Source organism: Prionailurus viverrinus, chromosome C2 (genome assembly GCF_022837055.1).
Source record: "Prionailurus viverrinus isolate Anna chromosome C2, UM_Priviv_1.0, whole genome shotgun sequence".
Classification (NCBI taxonomy): Eukaryota; Metazoa; Chordata; class Mammalia; order Carnivora; family Felidae; genus Prionailurus; species Prionailurus viverrinus.
This window is the reverse complement of record NC_062569.1, coordinates 101447338-101467803: the sequence shown is the minus strand read 5'-3', so window position 1 is coordinate 101467803 and position 20466 is coordinate 101447338. Positions and strand designations below refer to the sequence as shown.

General features: G+C 39.2%; 1 protein-coding gene and 1 pseudogene across 4 annotated transcripts in view; both read left to right on the top strand.

Moving 5' to 3' along the window:
* Positions 1 to 20466, top strand: part of CD96 (CD96 molecule) — a 92995-nt gene that overhangs the window by 63925 nt on the left and 8604 nt on the right. The gene's annotated exons all lie outside the window — the stretch shown is intronic.
* Positions 17853 to 20093, top strand: LOC125175458 (cytosolic 5'-nucleotidase 3A-like; annotated as a pseudogene).

Sequence of the window (20466 nt, the reverse complement as noted above, 5' to 3'; positions counted from 1 at the left end):
CCTGATCCTTAGCGGGTGGGGGATCAGACACTGAAAGGTACAGACTGTTGGCAGCAGCTTCCCAGGGGATGCACCAAAACTACTAATTTATGAGAAAGCATGTCAGAATGGCTGAGGGATGACACCGGAAGATATGCCATCGGACAAGATTGTCAAATGTAGATCACTGGGGGAAGCAGATCACAAGATCAGTCGCAGGTCGAGACGTTGGATGTTAAAGTAAGAAGGGGCTCTGGAGAAAGCTTGCTAGCCTGCCAACGTAGAGGAGTGCTGGGAACAGCGGAGGGTGGAATCAGGGAGGTCTGCACAGGGAGCTGGAAGGAAATATAGACTCAGGTGGAAGAAAGATGAGAGATGGATCTTCAGACAATCGTCCTGAGCACAGATATAAAATAAAATGAGTGTCGGGCATGAGAAGACAAGCAGGATGAGTGCTGACGGTGCTCGTTGGGTGGGCACAGCTTGCTTAGGTGAGGTGCCAGGTGACGGTGAGCTTCAGTTAAGGGCCAAGGATTTGGACTGGAACGGAATGCCAACAAAGAGCCACCGTGGCTTTGTGAGTATGTGAAAAATATGGGTGAAATAGAGGTGATGTGTATGGTAAGTGGTAGAAGCAAGGATAGAGCATGCAGACCAAATGATGCAGATTCTAAGCGATGTAAAGTGATAATGATCTGAACTACAGTGGGCGTATGCAGCAATGGAGAGTACTTCAACAGAAGATCCAGCATGGCTGGTTTGCCTAAATATGAGGGATAAATAAAAGCTTTTTAGCAGACTATCATACCAGTTTTTTTGCCTGGTAATTACCTAAATCTTTAACCAACTACCCCAATTATATTATAGTATTAAGCAATAATATTAATAATATCTGTTAGTATTTGAGTGCCCCTGACGTGCCTGGCAGCGTTTTAAACTAGTAAATGTATTATCTCTTTTAATTCGCCCAACAACGCAATGCTACAGGCACTATTATTATCCCCATTTTACAGATGAAGCTATTGAGGCACAAAAAGTTTAAATAACTTAACTGAAGTCATAGAAACAGCCCTAGATCCACAAAAAGTGCTGGAGCCCAGACAAGTTTGAGAGCCTGAGCCCTACTGCCTCTGACAGTACAGGATGGGTGCTCAATAAATATCTTTAGACACTGAATAAATCCATTCCTGTGTGAAGCTGGTATAGCTGATATGAAAAGGTCAACATGACAGTTATGCCTATATTAATCTTTCTTTTCTCTGGATCAGTGTTTTCTGAGAAATGCAGCCTCCAGAAGTGGGGCTAACATTTCCTCAGTCAGAAATAAATTGGAGAAAAAATCCTCTTCCATCCATTATCCTTCCCTTTTCAACATTATTTTAATATAATTTCATTGCCCAGAGATATGTACAGAATTCATACAAAACTCCGGCGCTCTCCTTTAATCCTAGGAAATTCTCATCATTGCATCTTCTCAACCACCTTGCACCTGGGGCTCATGTTGCAAGTTGTTAAAGAGTTTCTCATTTTTTTCCATACCCGTCCCCCATAAGCCAAGGGTAGCCTTCTTGATGACTAGTTTACTTTGAGTATTTGTTTATCCAGTTTTCCTCCTTAGGAGCAAGGTAGCTCTGGGGGAAAAAAAACTACCAGTTGACCTATTCTTCTGTTCATTTCATAAAGTATTGAGTGTCTCTAAACGCTCCACACAATGTGTGATGAGCTCTGTCCTGCTTCCTGTCATTTCCCCCAACCGGGTCCTAGAAACCCTTCCTAGACCAGAAATCCAGTAATACACACTGCTTTAGCCATTCAGTGAACACACGTTCCCCAAACAATCTGCCTCCCATGGGCAAAGGGTCTTGAGCAGAGATTAAGATTTCACACCATATATTTCCTTTATGCTGGTGTAAAGGTCAGTATGCACATAAATAATCCCGACATTAGGGCTTGATGAAGCCAACTCACATGTGTTTAGATGTAGTTGATGGCCTATATTCTTTTAAGTGCAGTTCTCCAGTTAAAATCATTATGAGTTTAAAGGCTCTTTGTGCTGCAGGTGCATTGATGGAGTATAGTAACACATTTGCAGGAAAGGGTAGGTGGCTATGTAGCTAGACGCTATGTCAAGAGAATAGGATGTCAAGTGAAAATGTTACTATCTGAAAAAACAAATTATATTTTCAGATTCAGTTTTACATAGAAATAAGGCAAAGTCTCGGGGTGCCTGGGTGGCTCAGTCGGTTAAGCGTTCCACTTCGGCTCAGGTCATGATCTCACCGTTGATGAGTTTGGGTCCTGCATCAGGCTCTGTGCTGACAGCTCGAAGTTTGGAGCCTGCTTCAGATTCTGTCTCCATCTCTCTGCCCCTCCCCTGCTCACGCTCTGTGTCTCTCTCTCTCTTTCTCTCAAAAAAAAAAAAAAAAAAAAAAAAGTAAGGCAAAGTCTCGGACCTTTGAGCTTGACAAACCAGATCACAGCAGCAGCCTGAACTTACAAATAACTTTCACTTTTACATTTTGTTGAATAAATAAGCTAAAGTGGGTAAAATTAGCAAAGAAAAAAAAAAAGATTTTTCCTTTCCCCATTATTCCCTGTCCAAATGAGCTCTGTTGAATAATTTCTCCCTAGACTCTGAAAGCTTTTTTGGTGATTTTCATATAATAAATGTTGTCTGGTCCCTTTCAGACTCAAGAACAGACTTGTGTCAATAATTAAAAAGCCTTGACAAATGTAATGTCAAAACTTGCAAAAACTAATTTGATCCAGAACTTTCTTCCCTTTCTGCCCACTGTGTGTTGGTGTGCCTCAGCTGCAGAAGCCTGGGATGCGAGGTTGTGTGTTTTATGTCTGTGGAGGGTGGAGAAAATGTCTCTTTGATTGTGCAGCTCAATCCTGTCTTCCACTCCTGGTTCGGGCCTCGCTTTAGGGGTCATAGCATGCAGAAGAGAAGAGAGAGGTAGATGAAAAAGACCTTCCTTGTCAGGCTGACTGCAATCTGACGTAGGTGCCCTGTGGGTGGGGAGAATAAAAATTGCCATCTTGACCTCATGGGGCGCTCTGGCAAATTTCTCAGAAATTTGGGACTGGCCCATGGCTATTGTCCCCTTGATGCAGGATGCAGGTCCTGCCTCTCCACCAGGCTTCTGATTAATATCCCCCTATAGCCCATGAGCTGCTGGAGGTCTGTCCCCTTAGGAGCTGTTTGCTCCTCCAGATATTCCTGGGTGAGATTTCTTCCCATGGAATTCTGTTTTATCTGAGAAAACATGCACCTTGGCCTCCTATTTGGTGGAAGTGCTCCTCTTCTCCAACAGGGCCATATCTCTCTTCTCAACACTACTAGTCAAGCATAGGCTCCCAGTGTAGTCTCTTTAGCCTGAGTCAGGCACTGGTCCTCTTCATCCCAAACTCCAGGACACGTAGGCCAACAGCTCTGAGTAGTTCTCTTGAAACCACACTTCACTTGGGCTAAGGTAAGGGGGCAGGTTCTTCTTTTACCCACCACCCACGTGAGAGGGGACCTGACTCGTAGCACCCTGACAACTCTCTTTAAAAAAAATCCTCACTGCGCCTAAGGTGGCTCAGTTGGTTAAGGGTCCGGCTCTTGATATCACCTCAGGTTATGATCTCCTGGTCGGTCTTGAGATCCAGCCCTGCCTGTGTTGGGCTCAGTGCTGAGTATGTAGAGGCTGCTTAGGATTCTCTTTCCCTCTCTCTCTGCCCCTCCACCACTTCTCTCTCTCTCTCTCTCTCTCTCTCTCTCTCTCTCCCTCTCTCTCTCTCTCAAAATAAATAAATAAATATACCTTTTAAAAAATTCTCACCTGGGGCACTTCTGCCCCTATGAAGTCTTGAGATTGATGATGGACCATAGTTAACAGAACACGCTCCACATGCCCCTCATAGGTGGTCCAGAACTCTGCTTTAGAAGTGACAATGACTTGCCCTATAAAATCATTCTTAGCCTCTGGAACCTCATCTAAAACAAAGGTACAAAGAGGTCCATTTGAAAATTCTCTTCGGTATTACCCCTTAAAATTCAGCTTTTAAAAGAAATTCAGTGAGACCAATGATGATCTATCCAAAAAGGAAGTCAAGAAAGCAATCACATTTATAATAACATCAAAAAGACTAAAATACTTAAGAATAAATTTAAGCAAGGAGGTGAAAGACTTGTACACTTAAAACTATGAAACACTGATGAAAGGAATTGAAGGAGACACAAACAAATGGAAAGACATCTGATGTTCATGGAATGGACATTTTAATATTGTTAAATTGTCCATGCTACTCAAAGTGATATACAGATTCAGTATAGTCCCTATCAAAATTCCAATGGTATTTTTTCACAGGAAGGGAAAAACAATCCTAAAATTTATATTCACAAGAGACGTCACATAGCCAAAGGAATCTTGAGAGAGAACAGCATTGGAGACATCATACTTCCTGATTTCTCAGGATACTACAAACCTTTAGTAATCAAAACAGTATGGTGCTGGCATAAATACAGACACATAGATTGACAGAACAGAATAGAGAGCCCAGAAATAAACTCAACCATATATGGTCAACGGTTTTTAACAAGGGTGCCAAAAATACACAACAGAAAAGCATAGACTCTTCAATAAATGGTGTTTGGAAAACTGGATGTCTATATGCAGAAGAATGGAATTACAGCATGCACAAAAATCACCTCAAAATAAAGTAAAAGACTTAAACATAAGACCTGAAGCTATAAAACTTTTAGAAGAACACATAGGAGAAAACCTCCTTGACATTGGCCTTGCCATTGATTTTTTAGATATGACACCAAAGCCTAGGCAACAAAAGCAAAAACAAGCAAGTATACTACATCACGCTAAACAACTTCTGTACAGCAAAGGAAACAACAAATGTAAAGGTAACCTATACATTGGGAGAAAATATTTTTAAGTCACATATATGATAAGGGACTAATATCCGAAATATATAAGGAACTCATTCAACTCAATAGCAAAACAAAAAACAAACTCATTAAAAATAGGCAAAGGACCTAAATAGACATTTTTCCAAAGGAGACATACAAATAGCCATCAAGTACATGAAAAGATGCTCAACATCCCTAGTCGTTAGAGAAATGCAACTCAAAGCCACAATGAGATATCAACTCCCACCTGTTAGGATGACTATTACCAATAATAATGATGATGATGATGAAAATAATAAAAGATAACAAGTGTTGTTGAGGATACGGAGAAAAGAGAACTCTCGTCACTCTTGGTGGGAATGTAAACTGGTGTAGCTATTATGGAAAACAATATGAAAAACATTATGGAAAACAGTTTTTGAGGTTCCTCAAAAAAATAAAAAAATAGAACTACTATGTGATCCAGTAATCTCTATTCTGGGTATATACACAAAGAAAAGAAAAAAAAGAAAAGAAAAGAAAAGAAAACCAGTCACCTCTAAGAGATATAGAAACACCCTAAGCTTCCATTGGCAAATGAATGGGTAAAGAAATTGTGTGTGCGTGTGTGTGTGTGTGTGTGTGTGTGTGTGTGTGTGATTCAGCCTTAAAAAAAAAAGAGAGATTCTGCCATTTGTAACAACATGGGTGAACCTGGACAACATTACACTAAGTGAAATAAGACAGACAGAAAAAACCCTGCATGATCTCACTTATAAGTAGAGTCTAAAAGAGTGAGCTACATGGAAGCAAAGTATAGAACAGTAATTCCTGGGGCAAGGAAGAAGAGACAATGGGGAGATGTTGGTCAAAGCGTACAAAGTTGGAATTATGTAGGATTAATAAGTCTGGAGATCTAATATACAGCATGATAATTATAATACTGTATTGAATATTGGAAATTTGGTCAGAGTAAGTTTCAGGTGCTCTCATCACACAAAAAAATAAATTGTTACTATGTGAGGAGTGATACGTTAATTAGCTGACTGTACTAATCATTTCACTATGTATGTGTATATCAAATCATGTTGTTACCTTAAATATATACACTTTTTATTTAAAAAATAAAATAAAAACCTGAGGCAAGGAAAATAAGAGCAAAAATAAACTATTGGTACTACATCAAAATAAAAAGCTTCTGCACAGCAGTCAATAAAACTAAAAGGAAACCTACTAAATGGGAGAAGATATCTGCAAATGATATATCTTATAAAGAGTTAGTATCCAAAATATATAAAGAACTGATACAACTCAATACCAAAGAAACAAATAATCCAATTAAAAAAATGAGCAGAAGACATGGATAGACATTTCTCCAAAGAAGACTCAGATATCCAGCAGACACATAAAAAGATGCTCAATGTGACTCATCATGAAGGAAATATAAAGCAAAACTACAATGAGATATCACCTTCTACGTGTCAGAATGGCTAAAATCAAAAACACAAGAAACAAGTATTGATGAGGATGTAGAGGAAAAGGAACCCTCTTGCACTGTTGGTGGGAGTGCAAATTGGTGCAGCCATTGTGGAAAACTTGAAGTTCCCCTGCAAATTGAAATAGGACTACCCTACAATCCAGGAATCGCACTACTGGGTATTTATTAAAACACACACACAACTTATCTTTGTCTAAGGTGTGCGTGTGTGTGTGTGTGTGTGTGTGTGTGTTAATAAAAACAAAAAAAAATACAAAAACACTAATTTAAAGGGATACATACACCCCTATGTTTATTATAGTGTTATTTACAATAGCCAAACTCTGGAAGCAGCCCAAGTATCCCTCAATAGATGAATGGATAAAGAAGGTGTGATATATATACATATAATGAAATATTATTCAGCCATAAAAAAGAATGAAATTTGCCATTTGCAACAACATGGATAGAGCTAGAGAATATAATACTAAGCAAAAGGACTCAGAGAAATACAAATACCATATGATCTCACTCATATGTGGAATTAAGAAACAAAACAAATAAGCAAAGGGAAAAACAGAGAAGCAAACCAAGAAACAGACTCTTAACTGTAGAGAACAAATTGATGATTACCAGAGGGGAGGTGGATGGGGGGATGGGTGAAATAGGTGATGAGGTTTAAAGAGTACACTTCTCACAATGGAAAAAATAAAATGATTAAAAAATAAGCAAACAGTAGATAAAGTAATTTTGTGAAAATGAAGCAACCATGACAAGGGGATGGTTTACCCACGGAGATGATCCACAGAAAGCTATAGTTCTTGGCAACAGTGTAATGGATTGGCAAATAATAAACAGAGCTTTAAAAGCATGGCCAAAGTTGTGGGTGCTTGAAGAAAATAGGGGAAAACAAGAGAAAGAAGAAAAGGAGGAACTTTAATATGGGTAGTTCCTTTCTCAGTGGATTATTAAAAGCAACAGAAGGTAGTAGTCATGCAGAACACCTAATATAGTACCTGGTTTATAAGTTTCAAAATGTTACACTGTATTATTTGTCCCCTTAAATCCCTTTGGAACATGGTAGGAACCTAAAGTAGGAAATAGAGTGGTTGGTTGATTAATTAACTAGTCTATCTTTGTCTAAGTTGTGTGTGTGTGTGTGTGTGTGTGTGTGCGCGCGTTTTAGTAAAAACAAATAATCTAGCCCTAGAATTCTGTGTCTCCTTCTGCTTGAGATGGATACTTACGTAAATAAAACCCACCAGGATCATGGTCACATTAATGGAGGAAGAAAATGGGTGGTAAGGAAGGGCAAATATCTACAAAGTTAGCCTGAAAGTTTTCATGTTATATCCAATTTATTTTATTTCCACTATTCTCCTTTTTGCTCACTTTGCTTCACCCAAATTGGCCTTCTCACTGTTCCCACAGCATACCAGAGTTGCTTCCACCTCAGGCCTTTTTACTTTTTCCCTCTGCCTAGAAAATTCTTTCCCCCAAAATCTACATGGCTCCCACTCTCATCTTCTCCCAATCTTTGTTCAAATGTCATCTTCTCAATGAGGCTTTCCGTGACCACCTAATTCGAAACTGTAGCCTCCTCTATCTCACTTCCAGTCCCCTTTCCCTACTTTATTTTTCTCCACAGAATTTTTTAGCATCCTGTAGAATTCACTAGTTTGGCTTGTCCCCACAAGAAAGTGAATCCCATAAGGGCCTTTTTTTTTTCAGTCTGATTTGTCTGCTGAGGTATCTCTGTCACCTAGAACAGTGATAACACCTGGCTGTAAGTAAGTATTGATAACTCAGTAAATATCCTGGAGCTTAAGGATATTTTTTTCAAGCACAGAGGAGGAAGAGATTAACAAAGGAAAGGCTTCAGGGAGTGCGGAAGAAGGCTCTATAAAGAAAATGGCACCTGGTCAGGGCTTGAAGACAGGGCGGTCTTATAATGGGAGGCTGAGAGAGGATGATGGGAGAGACACACAGACTATCAATTCTCCTGGGAGGTTGTGTGCTGGGGACCATGATTGAATTCCAGGGCTACCCCCTGGTTCTGCAGCAAGGCCAACTATACTTTATAAGTCTACCAGAGTGGAATGAATATAGTCTCTGGTGTCAGACAGGCTTGAGTTCAATTCCTGTCTCTGCTGACTACTAGCTGTGTAATCTGGACAAGTCATTTTACCTCTCAAATACTGTTTCGTCACCTTAAAAACCAGGAGTTAGTATTATCTAGTTCATGTGGTTATTCTGAGTATCAAATATGTAAATGCATAAAGAGCATCTATAAAGCTAGACCCACACAAGCCAGTCTGGGAAGGCATGCCATGATCAAAACAAGAGTCCAGCAAAGAAAATTCATCTCAAAATAAATCAAGACCTCTACTTGTATTTTTTATCTCCTTGAAGGAGGAAACAATGACCAAATCACAATTTCTTTTTTTTTTTTTAATTACCATTTTAACTTTTATCCTCCACTTACCTTGCATCAACGACTGCTCACCTGTCTCTCTCATTTGGTACAGAGTAAGTTCATATTAAATGATCTTTAAAATTTTAAGTTGTTTGGAAAATATTTCAGCATTTCCCCCAAATTAACCCTCCATGAGACCTCCAACATTTCCCTTTGTTTCCCTTCTCCGGCAGTGAGAGGGACAGTCACCAGGAAGATGGTAGGAGTCCAGATGAAGAGATTCCATTCTGTTTCATAATGTCACAAGGAGCCAACCAGAATTAGCTCTTCAAGAACACGATTCTGTCTCCTCCATTTAACTCAGAACTGACTAGAGCTGTCTTCTAACTTAATTGAATTTCTAGTGATAACAGAAAGGGGTAATTTTTAATTTCCGTGAAAAAACATTTTTAAGTTGAAATAGGAATGGGCTAGGAAAGTTTTGAAACTTCTCATCTAACCTCATGGCAGTTTTCAAATTAATATAAGCAAGACATTTTGTACAAAGTAGTGTTTTTCTCCCAAACCCCTTCTTCTTTCCTGAAACATGGGTTATTGTTATGTATCTCTGGATACTTGCAAGGTTTAATAACAATAAGCATTCAAACTGAAGAACGTATAAGCAACCAGCAAACAAAGCAAGCAACTCTGTCACTGGGTTTGGCATATTACTCGCCTACACAGTATGTCATAATATAGAACCAAGTATTGAGTGCTAAAGAGGCTTTGCTCTATTATGAGTATAAATATAACCTTGAAACAGAAAGACAAAAAAAAAACCAACAAGCTGCTTTATTCACATGCTGAAATATATGATCAACATGAATCTTAAAGACTTGGCTAAGAGGAATAGAAATAGAATTCTTTTAAAATGCTCTATTTGATGTCAAAAGACCGCCGATTATGTCCTCTTACAGTTACGGATCTCCAGGCCAGGCCCTAGGAAGAGATTTCTTCTAAAAGCAAAAACAGCCAAACAAAACAACACTGAGAAACAAGCAGTGTTTCTGCCACTAGTGGGCCACAGTTTGATCACTGTCTTCTGCGGCTGAGGCCATGGGTGTGCACTGTGACAAGCAGTGGCTCACAATCTCATACTCAGTTCAGTTCATCACACAGAACAAACCCTCCTTGAGGGCTTACAAAGGCCCAGCCCTGATAGACACGCCCCACACGTTGCTATTGCTAACAGTGCGTGAGACCGCCTACGGGGCCTTTGCACTGTCTGTGTCCTCTGCCTAGAGGCTCCCACCACCCCTCCCCTGCTCCCACTCGAGTCTGCTACATTCCCCAGGGAAGCGTTCCTGAGACTCTGCATAAGCCGTTTCCTCTTTCACGTGTCTTCATATTTGGACTGGTTTCTGTGATTCTTTGGTTGATGTCCATATCCTCTGAACTTCAACTCCAGAGGAGTGCCGCCAGTCCCAAGCACAATGCCTGGAAGATAGAGGCTCCCAAATGCTGGGTCAATAAGTGACAGAACAGAGGAAGGGGGTAGCAGGAGATAACAACGTGGAGACTGTTGGAGGTCAGGTCATGTAATGCCAAAGGACCTTGAAGCATAGTGTAAAGCCAAGGGGAGTGAGTGGGATTTAATTTACCTAAAGTACTAGACAGTTTTCTAAATGGCTTCAGCTCTGACTTGCACATGAGGATCAGGGTCTCATGGTAAAGGGATCATTCTTTCAAAAACCTGTGCAACCAGGTACAGACCCTCAGGCCAAGACTCAAGCCAAATTCAGCTGGAGACCAATAAAACTGAAATGAGCTTGGACTTCTTAGCGATATGACGGGGTGTCATTGATCCGTTTGTTCCCAGAAGCTTATTGGCCCACATTCAGCCCTCAACAAACTCTGCAGGCCTGTGAGAGGAAGCATAAAGCTGCACTGATATGTATGCCAGGCAAGAGACACAGTGACACAAAGATCAAGGTGGCATGTGAGCCTGGGGCAGTCAGTGTTCCTCCTCTCACGTGGTCCAAGAACAACATGCAGATGCAGTGGAATGAATGAATTCTCCTTTCCCTGCAGTAAACTTGCAGTAAGCTAGGATTTATGTCACATTATTTTCTGATTCTCCAGGAAAGAAATGTAATCAGTCATTTAAAAATTTTTTTTTTAACGTTTTTTTATTTATTTTTGGGACAGAGAGAGACAGAGCATGAATGGGGGAGGGGCAGAGAGAGAGGGAGACACAGAATTGGAAACAGGCTCCAGGCTCTGAGCCATCATCCCAGAGCCCAACGCGGGGCTCAAACTCACGGACCGCGAGATCGTGACCTGGCTGAAGTCGGACGCTTAACCGACTGCGCCACCCAGGCACCCCTGTAATCAGTCATCTTAATCCACATGAAATTCTCAGTCAAGTTATCCCATGTCATCAGGATTCCACTGATTCCTGACAGAATTAAATCACGTGGAGCTAATGGACAGTGTGGGCAATCGCTGGCTGGGGAAAGTGTCCATTGCTTGCAAGTAAGAGGTATTTTAAAATGTGATTGGCAGTTGCTTATTAGACTAAGATTTCTAGGTAACAGCAATATTGCCTACAAATAAATACAAAGGTCTCTGATGATTACCTCTTAGTTCTTTTTCTTCATCATTATTATCACCATTGTTATCATATCACCACTTTAAAACCATTCCTTTCTGCTTTCACTTATGTAATCACTCAGTGAATTCTGCGGAGGTTAGGTCTCAGAATGAGAGGGGAGGGAGAAGGAAAGAAGGAAGGAAGGAAGGAAGGAAGGAAGGGAGGGAGGAAGGAAGGAAGAAGAATGAATGATACTGGTCTGTGGGAGGTGAGATAGTAGACTGCCACCAACAATAAAAGTTTCACTCTCTCCTACATGAGGAATGGAGTCCCAGAGTAAAGAGATCCTTCTTTTCGTCCTTCTGAGAATTTCTCAAAAACTGGATAGAGTCTTTCTTCTCTTTCTCCTTCTTTCTCCCTTTTGCTTTTACCTCTTCTTCCTCTATTAATTAGGAGAAACACCTATCTCTCAGTATTTCACAGTATTCAAAGATTACTTGTGACTAGTCGTTTCTATCCTTCTATGCAATTTTTCCTTGCCTTGTTTTAAAAGGAAGATGAGGTTACTTTAAAAGTACATCACAATACAAAAATTTTAAAATAAGTTACCGAAGGAATTGCTGCAGATAGGGACAAAGGTAGAGCCATCTCAGTGAGAGAAATGAAATTCAAATTCATTCTGTGATCCAGTAGCTGGAATGACACAGTCATTCAAGAACCCAGGTTTCTGGCAGTTCTGTCACCTTTTATTCGTGGGCTTCTATGCCTCCCTGCATCATAATACCTGATAGTACAGGAGGGAAGATCATGGAGGATCTTACATGGGAGGCTTTATACATCAGACCTTGAAATGACAACCATCACTCCTGTTCACGTCCCATTGGCTAAGACACAGTACATGGCCATAGCTAACCAACCGCACTCACTCCCCTTGGCTTTACACTATGCTTCAAGGTCCTTTGGCATTACATGACCTGACCTCCAACAGTCTCCACGTTGTTATCTCCTGCTACCCCCTTCCTCTGTTCTGTCACTTATTGACCCAGCATTTGGGAGCCTCTATCTTCCAGGCATTGTGCTTGGGACTGGCGGCACTCCTCTGGAGTTGAAGTTCAGAGGATATGGACATCAACCAAAGAATCACAGAAACCAGTCCAAATATGAAGACACGTGAAAGAGGAAACGGCTTATGCAGAGTCTCAGGAACGCTTCCCTGGGGAATGTAGCAGACTCGAGTGGGAGCAGGGGAGGGGTGGTGGGAGCCTCTAGGCAGAGGACACAGACAGTGCAAAGGCCCCGTAGGCGGTCTCACGCACTGTTAGCAATAGCAACGTGTGGGGCGTGTCTATCAACCGCTGGTGCAGAACTCTGGATTTCGCTACTAGGCCCTTTTGCACAAACAGTGAAGGTGCGTGTCTCTTTTAGGGAAGCATTTAAGTTGTACGTTTAAAGCCTCTAAAAGTCTTTGATACCCACTGGCTCAGTCATCTCACTGCTGGGAACTTGTCCTTAGGAGATTAATCGAAGAGCAAAAAGCTGGGAACTTGTCCTTAGGAAATTAATCGAAGAGCAAAAAGGAACATGTGTGATATTGCTCTTTGTCGCATTAGTTATTGATTTTATCTCTTTTGTGGACTTCAGGTGCACACATTTGGATTAAGCATAATTCTTAATTCAGGACACACTTTCACCATTAGTCCGTGCATGATTTAATTTAGTGTAATGTATTTCTTTTAGTATAATAGTTAATATAATAGACACCTGTGAATTCAGTGCCCAAGTGCAAGAAGTGAAAGGTGCTCAGAAGACAGAGCACCCCCGGAGATCCACAAATAGGTGTAACCAGAGGTGGCGTGGCACATTCCTGTGAAAAGAAGAGGCGATTAGCAAATGGATCTGGAAACATTGATTATTTATAAGGAAAAAAAGTATTAAAATATACGTCTGCCATGCACATGACAGAAAAATAAGCTCCACAGCATATACGATCTTTATGTCAAAAGCAAAACATTAAAGCATGTAGTAAAATAAAAGTGAACTTCCTTTTGGCTTTGGGGTAAGGAAGGGCTTAAAAAAGAGACATAAAGCACGAACCATAAAAATGATAGAAAAGCTAGAATATACTAAAATTAAGAAAATTATTTTCATCAAAAGACGCCTTAGCAAAAATAAAAAAAAAGGCAAGCTATCATGTGGGAGCGGATATTTGCCACATTATAGAACTGATCACTGAAAACTGATCAAGAATACATAATTGACAAAGGAGCAGAACTTTATACCAAGAGTATATAAAGAATGGCTACAGATCAATTTTGAAAAATGCAAAAACATTAGAAGATGAGCAGAAAGGCACATCACCAGAGATATACCACGGTGGCTAGAAAACATCCAAAGAGGTGCATAACCTAACAATCAGGAAATGCAAATGAAGACTAGAATCAGATAACCATTTCACATATAATCAATCAACACAAATTAAGAAGTCTGAAATTGCCAATTTCTTATATATTGCTGGTGAAAGTATAAACTGGTACCATCATTTCCCATCATTTTGACATGATATTTTAAAGCCAAACATTTTCATACCCTACCAGCCAACAATTCCACTCCTGAATGTATACTCCACCCCCCAACACACACATTAGTATACCTATCCAGATATGTACACAAATGTCAGGGAAAACACTGATAGCAAAAACTATACATAACCTAAATGGCCATATCCAAGAGAATAGATAAGTTGTTGCATAGTCCTAGAATAAAATACTGGAGAGCAATGAAAAATGAATAGATGACAGCCACATACAACAGCATGAATGGATCTTAGTAACATTGTAATGCGTCAAAAAAGTAAATGCCAGGTGACAATATACGGAATGATATTTTTAAATAAAATTTTAAAGCAAGTACAGCCAGACACCATGTGGCTTAAGCATAATATATGATAAATACTTAAAAACTGTAAAAGCAAGTGAATAATGGACATAGCATTCAGAACAGCATTTGCTTTGTAAAGGGCATACAAGGAATGAGACAAGAAGAAGGCGTAATGTTTGTAATTTATTATAATAGTCCAAAAATCTGTATGTGTGAGTGGGGGTCTGAGGGTGTTAAGGAAAAATATGTCCAATAATAAGAGAATGTGGAATAAGATGAGATCATAATTCAATGCAATATTATGAAGCCAATCCAAACAATAGCCATGCTGTGCTAAGCTAGCCAGTACATCTTATTGTAAAGACAAGGGTACTTGCTGGAAAAATTTTACCCATCAGATATAAATTGAGATTAAAAACCTTAGTTAGATCGGGGATGAAAGTCCATACTTAATAGACTAACATTTATCTTCTATGGTGTTAACATAAAATTGAGTTTCTAATGAACTTGATGAAACTCTCCTTTACCTACACTAGTTTGTCATCCTTGATTCTTGATAGTATAATACAAGTTAAGTCCATGAGATCTTTTTTGTTGTTGTTGCTTACTTGTATCCTCAGTGCCTAAGGTATATAGTTGGTGCTCAACAAATATTGTTGAATAGATAGATGAATTAATACTTGTTGGTTATGGCAGGAATTATGTAGCAATGCTGATAAAAGGTTATTGGACAATATTATAGGAAAAAGCTGAACTCCAACTTAAATTTATGCTATAATTACATATAAATTATCCCATACTTTCATTCTCAGAATAATCCTTGGTGTCTAATGATTTCCTTTATTTTATTTATTTGTTTTTTTATTGAAATTATACTGAAATGTAAGATACCCAAGAATAGGGACCTAAACCTTTTCCTGCCTTGTTCGCTGTAGTATCATAATGACTGTAGCCATGGCAGGCATACAATAGGTGCTCAGCAAATATTTCTTGAACAATTGAAAGAATCTGTGTCCATGTGGGTAAAGACAGGGAAGAAAATACATACACGCATACACAGTGAAAAGAAATGATATAGGGTGGCTCAATTGGTTGAACGTCAGACTCTTGACTTCAGCTCAGGTCATGATCCCAGGGTTGTGGGATGGAGCCCTGCATTGGGCTCTGTGCTGAACATGGAGCCTGCTTAATATTCTCTCTCTCTCTCTCTCTCTCTCTCTCTCTCTCTCTCCCTCCCCCTCTCCCTCTCCCTCTCCCTCTCCATCTCCCTCTGCCTCCTCCACCACTCATGCTCTCTCTGTCTCTTTCTCTCCAAAAAAAAAGAAAAGAAAAGAAAAGAAAAGATCCACTTAATTGGAATTTTCGAACTTTTTGTTTGCTTTAATTAAATTGTTATTACAATATTATGTGTGCCCAGAGTAAAAAATAATTCCTGTTCATCCCATGCATCATATCGTTATGAAACATAGAGGCTACCCAAAGTATTTTCTGCCCCAGAAACTGGAAAACTAAAAGGGGAGTGCAGGAAAGTGCTTTATAATTTACACAAATATATTCTTGGTCTTTTTAATAGATTTCGTAATGAAATGAACTATTGCAATTCTTCATATCATCTTTCCTTTCCCACCTGAAAACTTCGTTTATCCTCAAACATCTCTTTATCATTCTTACCATAATAGAGCCTTAGAAAATGTGAAATCTAAGAAAGGACTCTGAAACCCAACAAACAAAATTTTCTCAGCAGTGAAAACCCACATTCCTACTTATGCAAATAAGAATATCTTGTTTACTAGTTGCCATTTTTAATCCATAAGCTTAGAGAAAGAAATTCCTACAGTGAGTTGCTCTATTTATAATCATTCACAAAAACACATTAGGATCCGACAAGTTAACATTGATTGCTCACTCCCAAACTATTTTTGAAACGTGTTTCTACTCGTTGGATTGGACCGTAATGTGACATCCAATATTAGATGATGCATTTGCCAAGATTCATGACAGGCATTGGTAATAGGATTTTTTTTCCTTCTAGTATGTTTATTTCAGTAGATTTATGAAATGTTCACAGGCAGATAAAGAATGGTAATGGATGGATTTCTGGTGAAATAAACCCACCAACACTGTTTCTAAGGCTCTTGCTATTTCCGAACACATTCTAATGGGATATTTGCTTATACATGCATTTTGTGTAGCTTATATATATTTGGATGTCACTAGAAGATTGTGAGTGCATTGCATTTTCACTAATTTATAAGTATATGTTTTCATATATTCTTTTGTTGTCATTTTATCCACTTGAGAATATTAGAATCTAATCCTAGTCCAGCTTCCAAGTTTCCAACAGTCTGGAACAGAAATGTGTATTTTACTTGAACCACTTATGAAATGGGGGTACCAAATCTGACTATCTAAATGCCCAAAATATATAAGGTTAATAACATCCTGAGACATTTGCATCTTGACATTCAAGTGATCAGGCCATGGAGCAGAAAAGTGAAGCTTGATTACTTTTTTTATTTCTGTTTTCCCTTCCATCCATCGGGTCCAGTGGAGCCTAAAGCCACATGAAACTCAGTCAGTCTGTCTAAGTTAGACAAGCAGAAAAATGATATGCGTCTCCACAGGCCCCTATGCCTCCAATTTGCCTCATTACCAAAATCAACAAGCTCACCATTACCTCACACACGTGCATGGCCACACCCACACCCACACACACCCACACCTGGGCCTCAGAGTACTTGTTAATGACTTCACATAGGGTCTTTATTTTGTTCTTTGACCAAACATTCCTGTTTCTTCAAAATTTATGTACTTTTCTTCGCAAATCTTGCAAGTGCATTGTTTTCTCTGTCCTTGGTCCTGGTTGGTTCTCTTCAGGCTTTTGGTAACTGTGCCGAATAATTTCATAGCAACCCCTTCTATTTCCATAGGCGGAGGGGATGGAGAAGCTGGAGTTGAGGGGTTGAGGGTCAATGGCAAGGACATAGCAATGCCAGAATCTACAACAGTGTTGGGCCCTGCTCCTATTTCAGGCTGCACAATATTCCCTGCAGTCTTGATGTTCCCTGTTGGCTATGATGCTGATTCTCTAAATTCGCCACTCTTGTCCTCAAATACGAAAACCTTATATGTCTCGGATCACTTCTCATTCAGTTTTCCTCTTCTGTAAAACACTGTCCTCCTCCCATTCTGTTACCTAGGTCCTGATTAGGTCAGCTACAAATTAAAGATTTGTTTCTCTGATTTTAAGTTCTATCTTCTGTTAAAATGCCAATTTCTGAGGGCACCATGGGTCTCTCCACAGATAGCACACAAGTCTGCCTTTCCAGAGATCATGAGTGTCATCTTTTTTCATGGTCAGGAAGAGCATGAGGGTCTCATCTATAGATGAAGTGGTCATGACAAGAACAAACATGGTAATTAGTGCCAACATTTGCATCCTGGTATAAGGAGTGGTGCGTCCCAGTGCATATTTACCCTGAAGAGGAAGATGGAGTAGACAACCAAGATCACTGAGATCCCTGTATCCAAGCCCTGCATCTCTGAATATTTCTTGCCACCCATGCCATTGTTTCAGGACAAAATCAGGGACAGAAGAATTCAGAATGGCTTAAGGATGATTGGATAACTGAGACAAGTCTTGGTAAATGTGAATGTAAAAATGTACATGCAAAAATGATGCCCAAATTTCAGAGAAGTTCAACTCACATCAAAAACCGTACAAAAATAACAGAAATTATCTGTAGCTTTATCAAAAAAGTAGCAGTTTATCTTCAGGTAACTATGGACTTTGATATGGCACTAGATTTTCCTGCAAAGGGAAGAGGTGTCCAACATGTCATAATATTATTGACAACCATAAACCGGCTGCAAAAATGAATGTCAAGAAAGTTTTTGCAACTAAGGAAAAATACTATGTTGTCAAAATTGATTCTGCTTTTACCATAGAAGAAAAATATCCCTTTATGGTAGAAAGACATGCCAAGGCACATAGGTTCCTTGTTGAACAAGCTTTTCCCAGTGCTAAATTTAAATAAATTGTGGAAGAATCCAATGTTATGTTCAAGGAAGAATATAAAAATTTATTTGAAAAACTCCAAAAACACAGCATCCCTGTGTTCGTATTTTTGGCTGATAATGGTGATGTACTTGAGAAGGTTATCCATCAAGCTGGTATTTATCATCCAAATGTCAAAGTAGTGTTTATTCATGGATTTTGATTAAAATGGAGTCTCAAAAGATTTAAAGGAGAATTAACTCATGTATTTAACACACATCATGGTGGCTTGAAGAACACAGACTATTTCAATCAATTAAAAGACAGTAGAAACGTAATTCTGCCGAGAGACTCTCAAAGAAACTTAAGGATGGCAGATGGAGTAGCCAATGTGGAACACATTCTGAAGATTGGATATCTAAATGATAAAGTGGATGAGCTTTTAGAAAAGTATTATGTTAGTGAGAGATGAATCATTAGAGGTAGCCAACTCTATCTTACTGAGGATTCTATAAGGAAGTATTCTTCAGGAAGACCTCTTTCCTGTGGGAGCAATTGATACAACAATTGCTCATCTCTTTGTCTCGCTGAAAGACTCTTATGTATAATACATTCTCGCTCTTAAAGTTTTTTCTTTACATTACCTAAGTGTTTTCAGACATGCTGAATCCATCAGCTGGAAGCTCCTTTTTCTTCATCTCTCTCAACACACTCCCCACTATATTTTTTTAACAGATTAAAAACAAATCTTAAAGCCAAAATTAGAAAAATAACTTTTGCTTTTCTAAATGGATTCTTATGTTTAATTTTATCACACATTTTCTGAGGAGTCTTTTTACACTTGGAAAATTCCTGGAAGTCTAAAAAGGAAGATTTATGAAATGGCAAATAATTTGCATAATTTTAAGTCCTACCGTTTTTGTAAGTTGCATGGATCATGCCGATGGTATCACCATCTCCTGAAATCGTGCTATGCTTGGTTATTTTGCCTGAAGAAAATCAATATTGACCAGAAAAGATTGGCATTCTAGATTTGGTGAAAAAACTGTTGTTTTTTACAAATGGTCTGTATGTACTTGCTGATGATAAACATGAAATGGAAAAAAGAATCTTAATACCCACTTCCCTGAAAGGGTTACTACTTGTTCAACTATTTATATCTCAGCATAAATTAATTTATCACATCCTTTCTTACAAACAGACTTTGAAAGATAAAAAATAAAGTGTCAAGCTCTAAAAATAAGTAAAGGAGGCACCATATTGGGCAAAAAAAATCTTGTAAGCTTATCTGGAACAATTTGCCTTCTTCAAAATTTTACCTAAATCCAGTCCTGGTCCCAATTTCTTTTTAATTAGTTGTTGTTATTTGTTATTCAAATCCCTAACTTAATGGCTTAGCCTTTTAAAATGGGCTTGTAACAAAGGGCTCAGTCCATCATCACCTTGGTATTCTTTCTAGAACAGCAATAATAAAAATTAATCAAGATCACCTGTGCAGGGTCAGATAATTGTACTGAAGATAAGAATGTACCTCCCTGACCTAGTCACACTTAAAATAGCTGCATGCAAAACCCCCTTATTTCTGGGGTGACCCCCAGTGGAATTAGCTATGGCAGACTGCACTGTGAGCCATCCCTGGAGAGCATGTAGCCACACCTCTTTGAAGGGCCTGATAATATACCTTCAACTGCCATTGGCACCCAGGGAGGAACCAGGAAAGAGGAGGACTAAGGACTTTTTTTTTTAATGTTTGCTTTGGTTTTGCTTATTTGCTTTGGTCTTGACACACAAGAAGACACTTAACTTGGAAAATCATAGATGCTAATGTTTTAAATAAATGAGCATGGTGTTTTTCTACCAATTGCAACTATGTGCGACTATAGCTATTTTATTTTACACTACACTATAGGCCTGAAATGCACACCCTGCCAACAAGTGGAACTTTGCTGCCAGAGATGGGGAACTAAGCAAAATGAGTCGATAGATCTACTTCAAAAGCCATAGGTACTTCCTGAGTTTGCTGCCATCGACTCAAGGGGAAGGTTTGCTTCTGAATCCATCAAGACGACTCACACAGCAGCTAGCGTGGCCTATGACCATAGGGGGCTGATAATTCATATTGACACAGTTCAGTTTTCATAGCCAAACAAGAATGTCAACTTGTGCACAAATGCAAATTATTTTGTTCCCTCATGCGTGTTCTACCAAGGTCTTCAAAGTCCTGTTGGCACCTTTTCTCAACAAAGGGCCACCATAACAC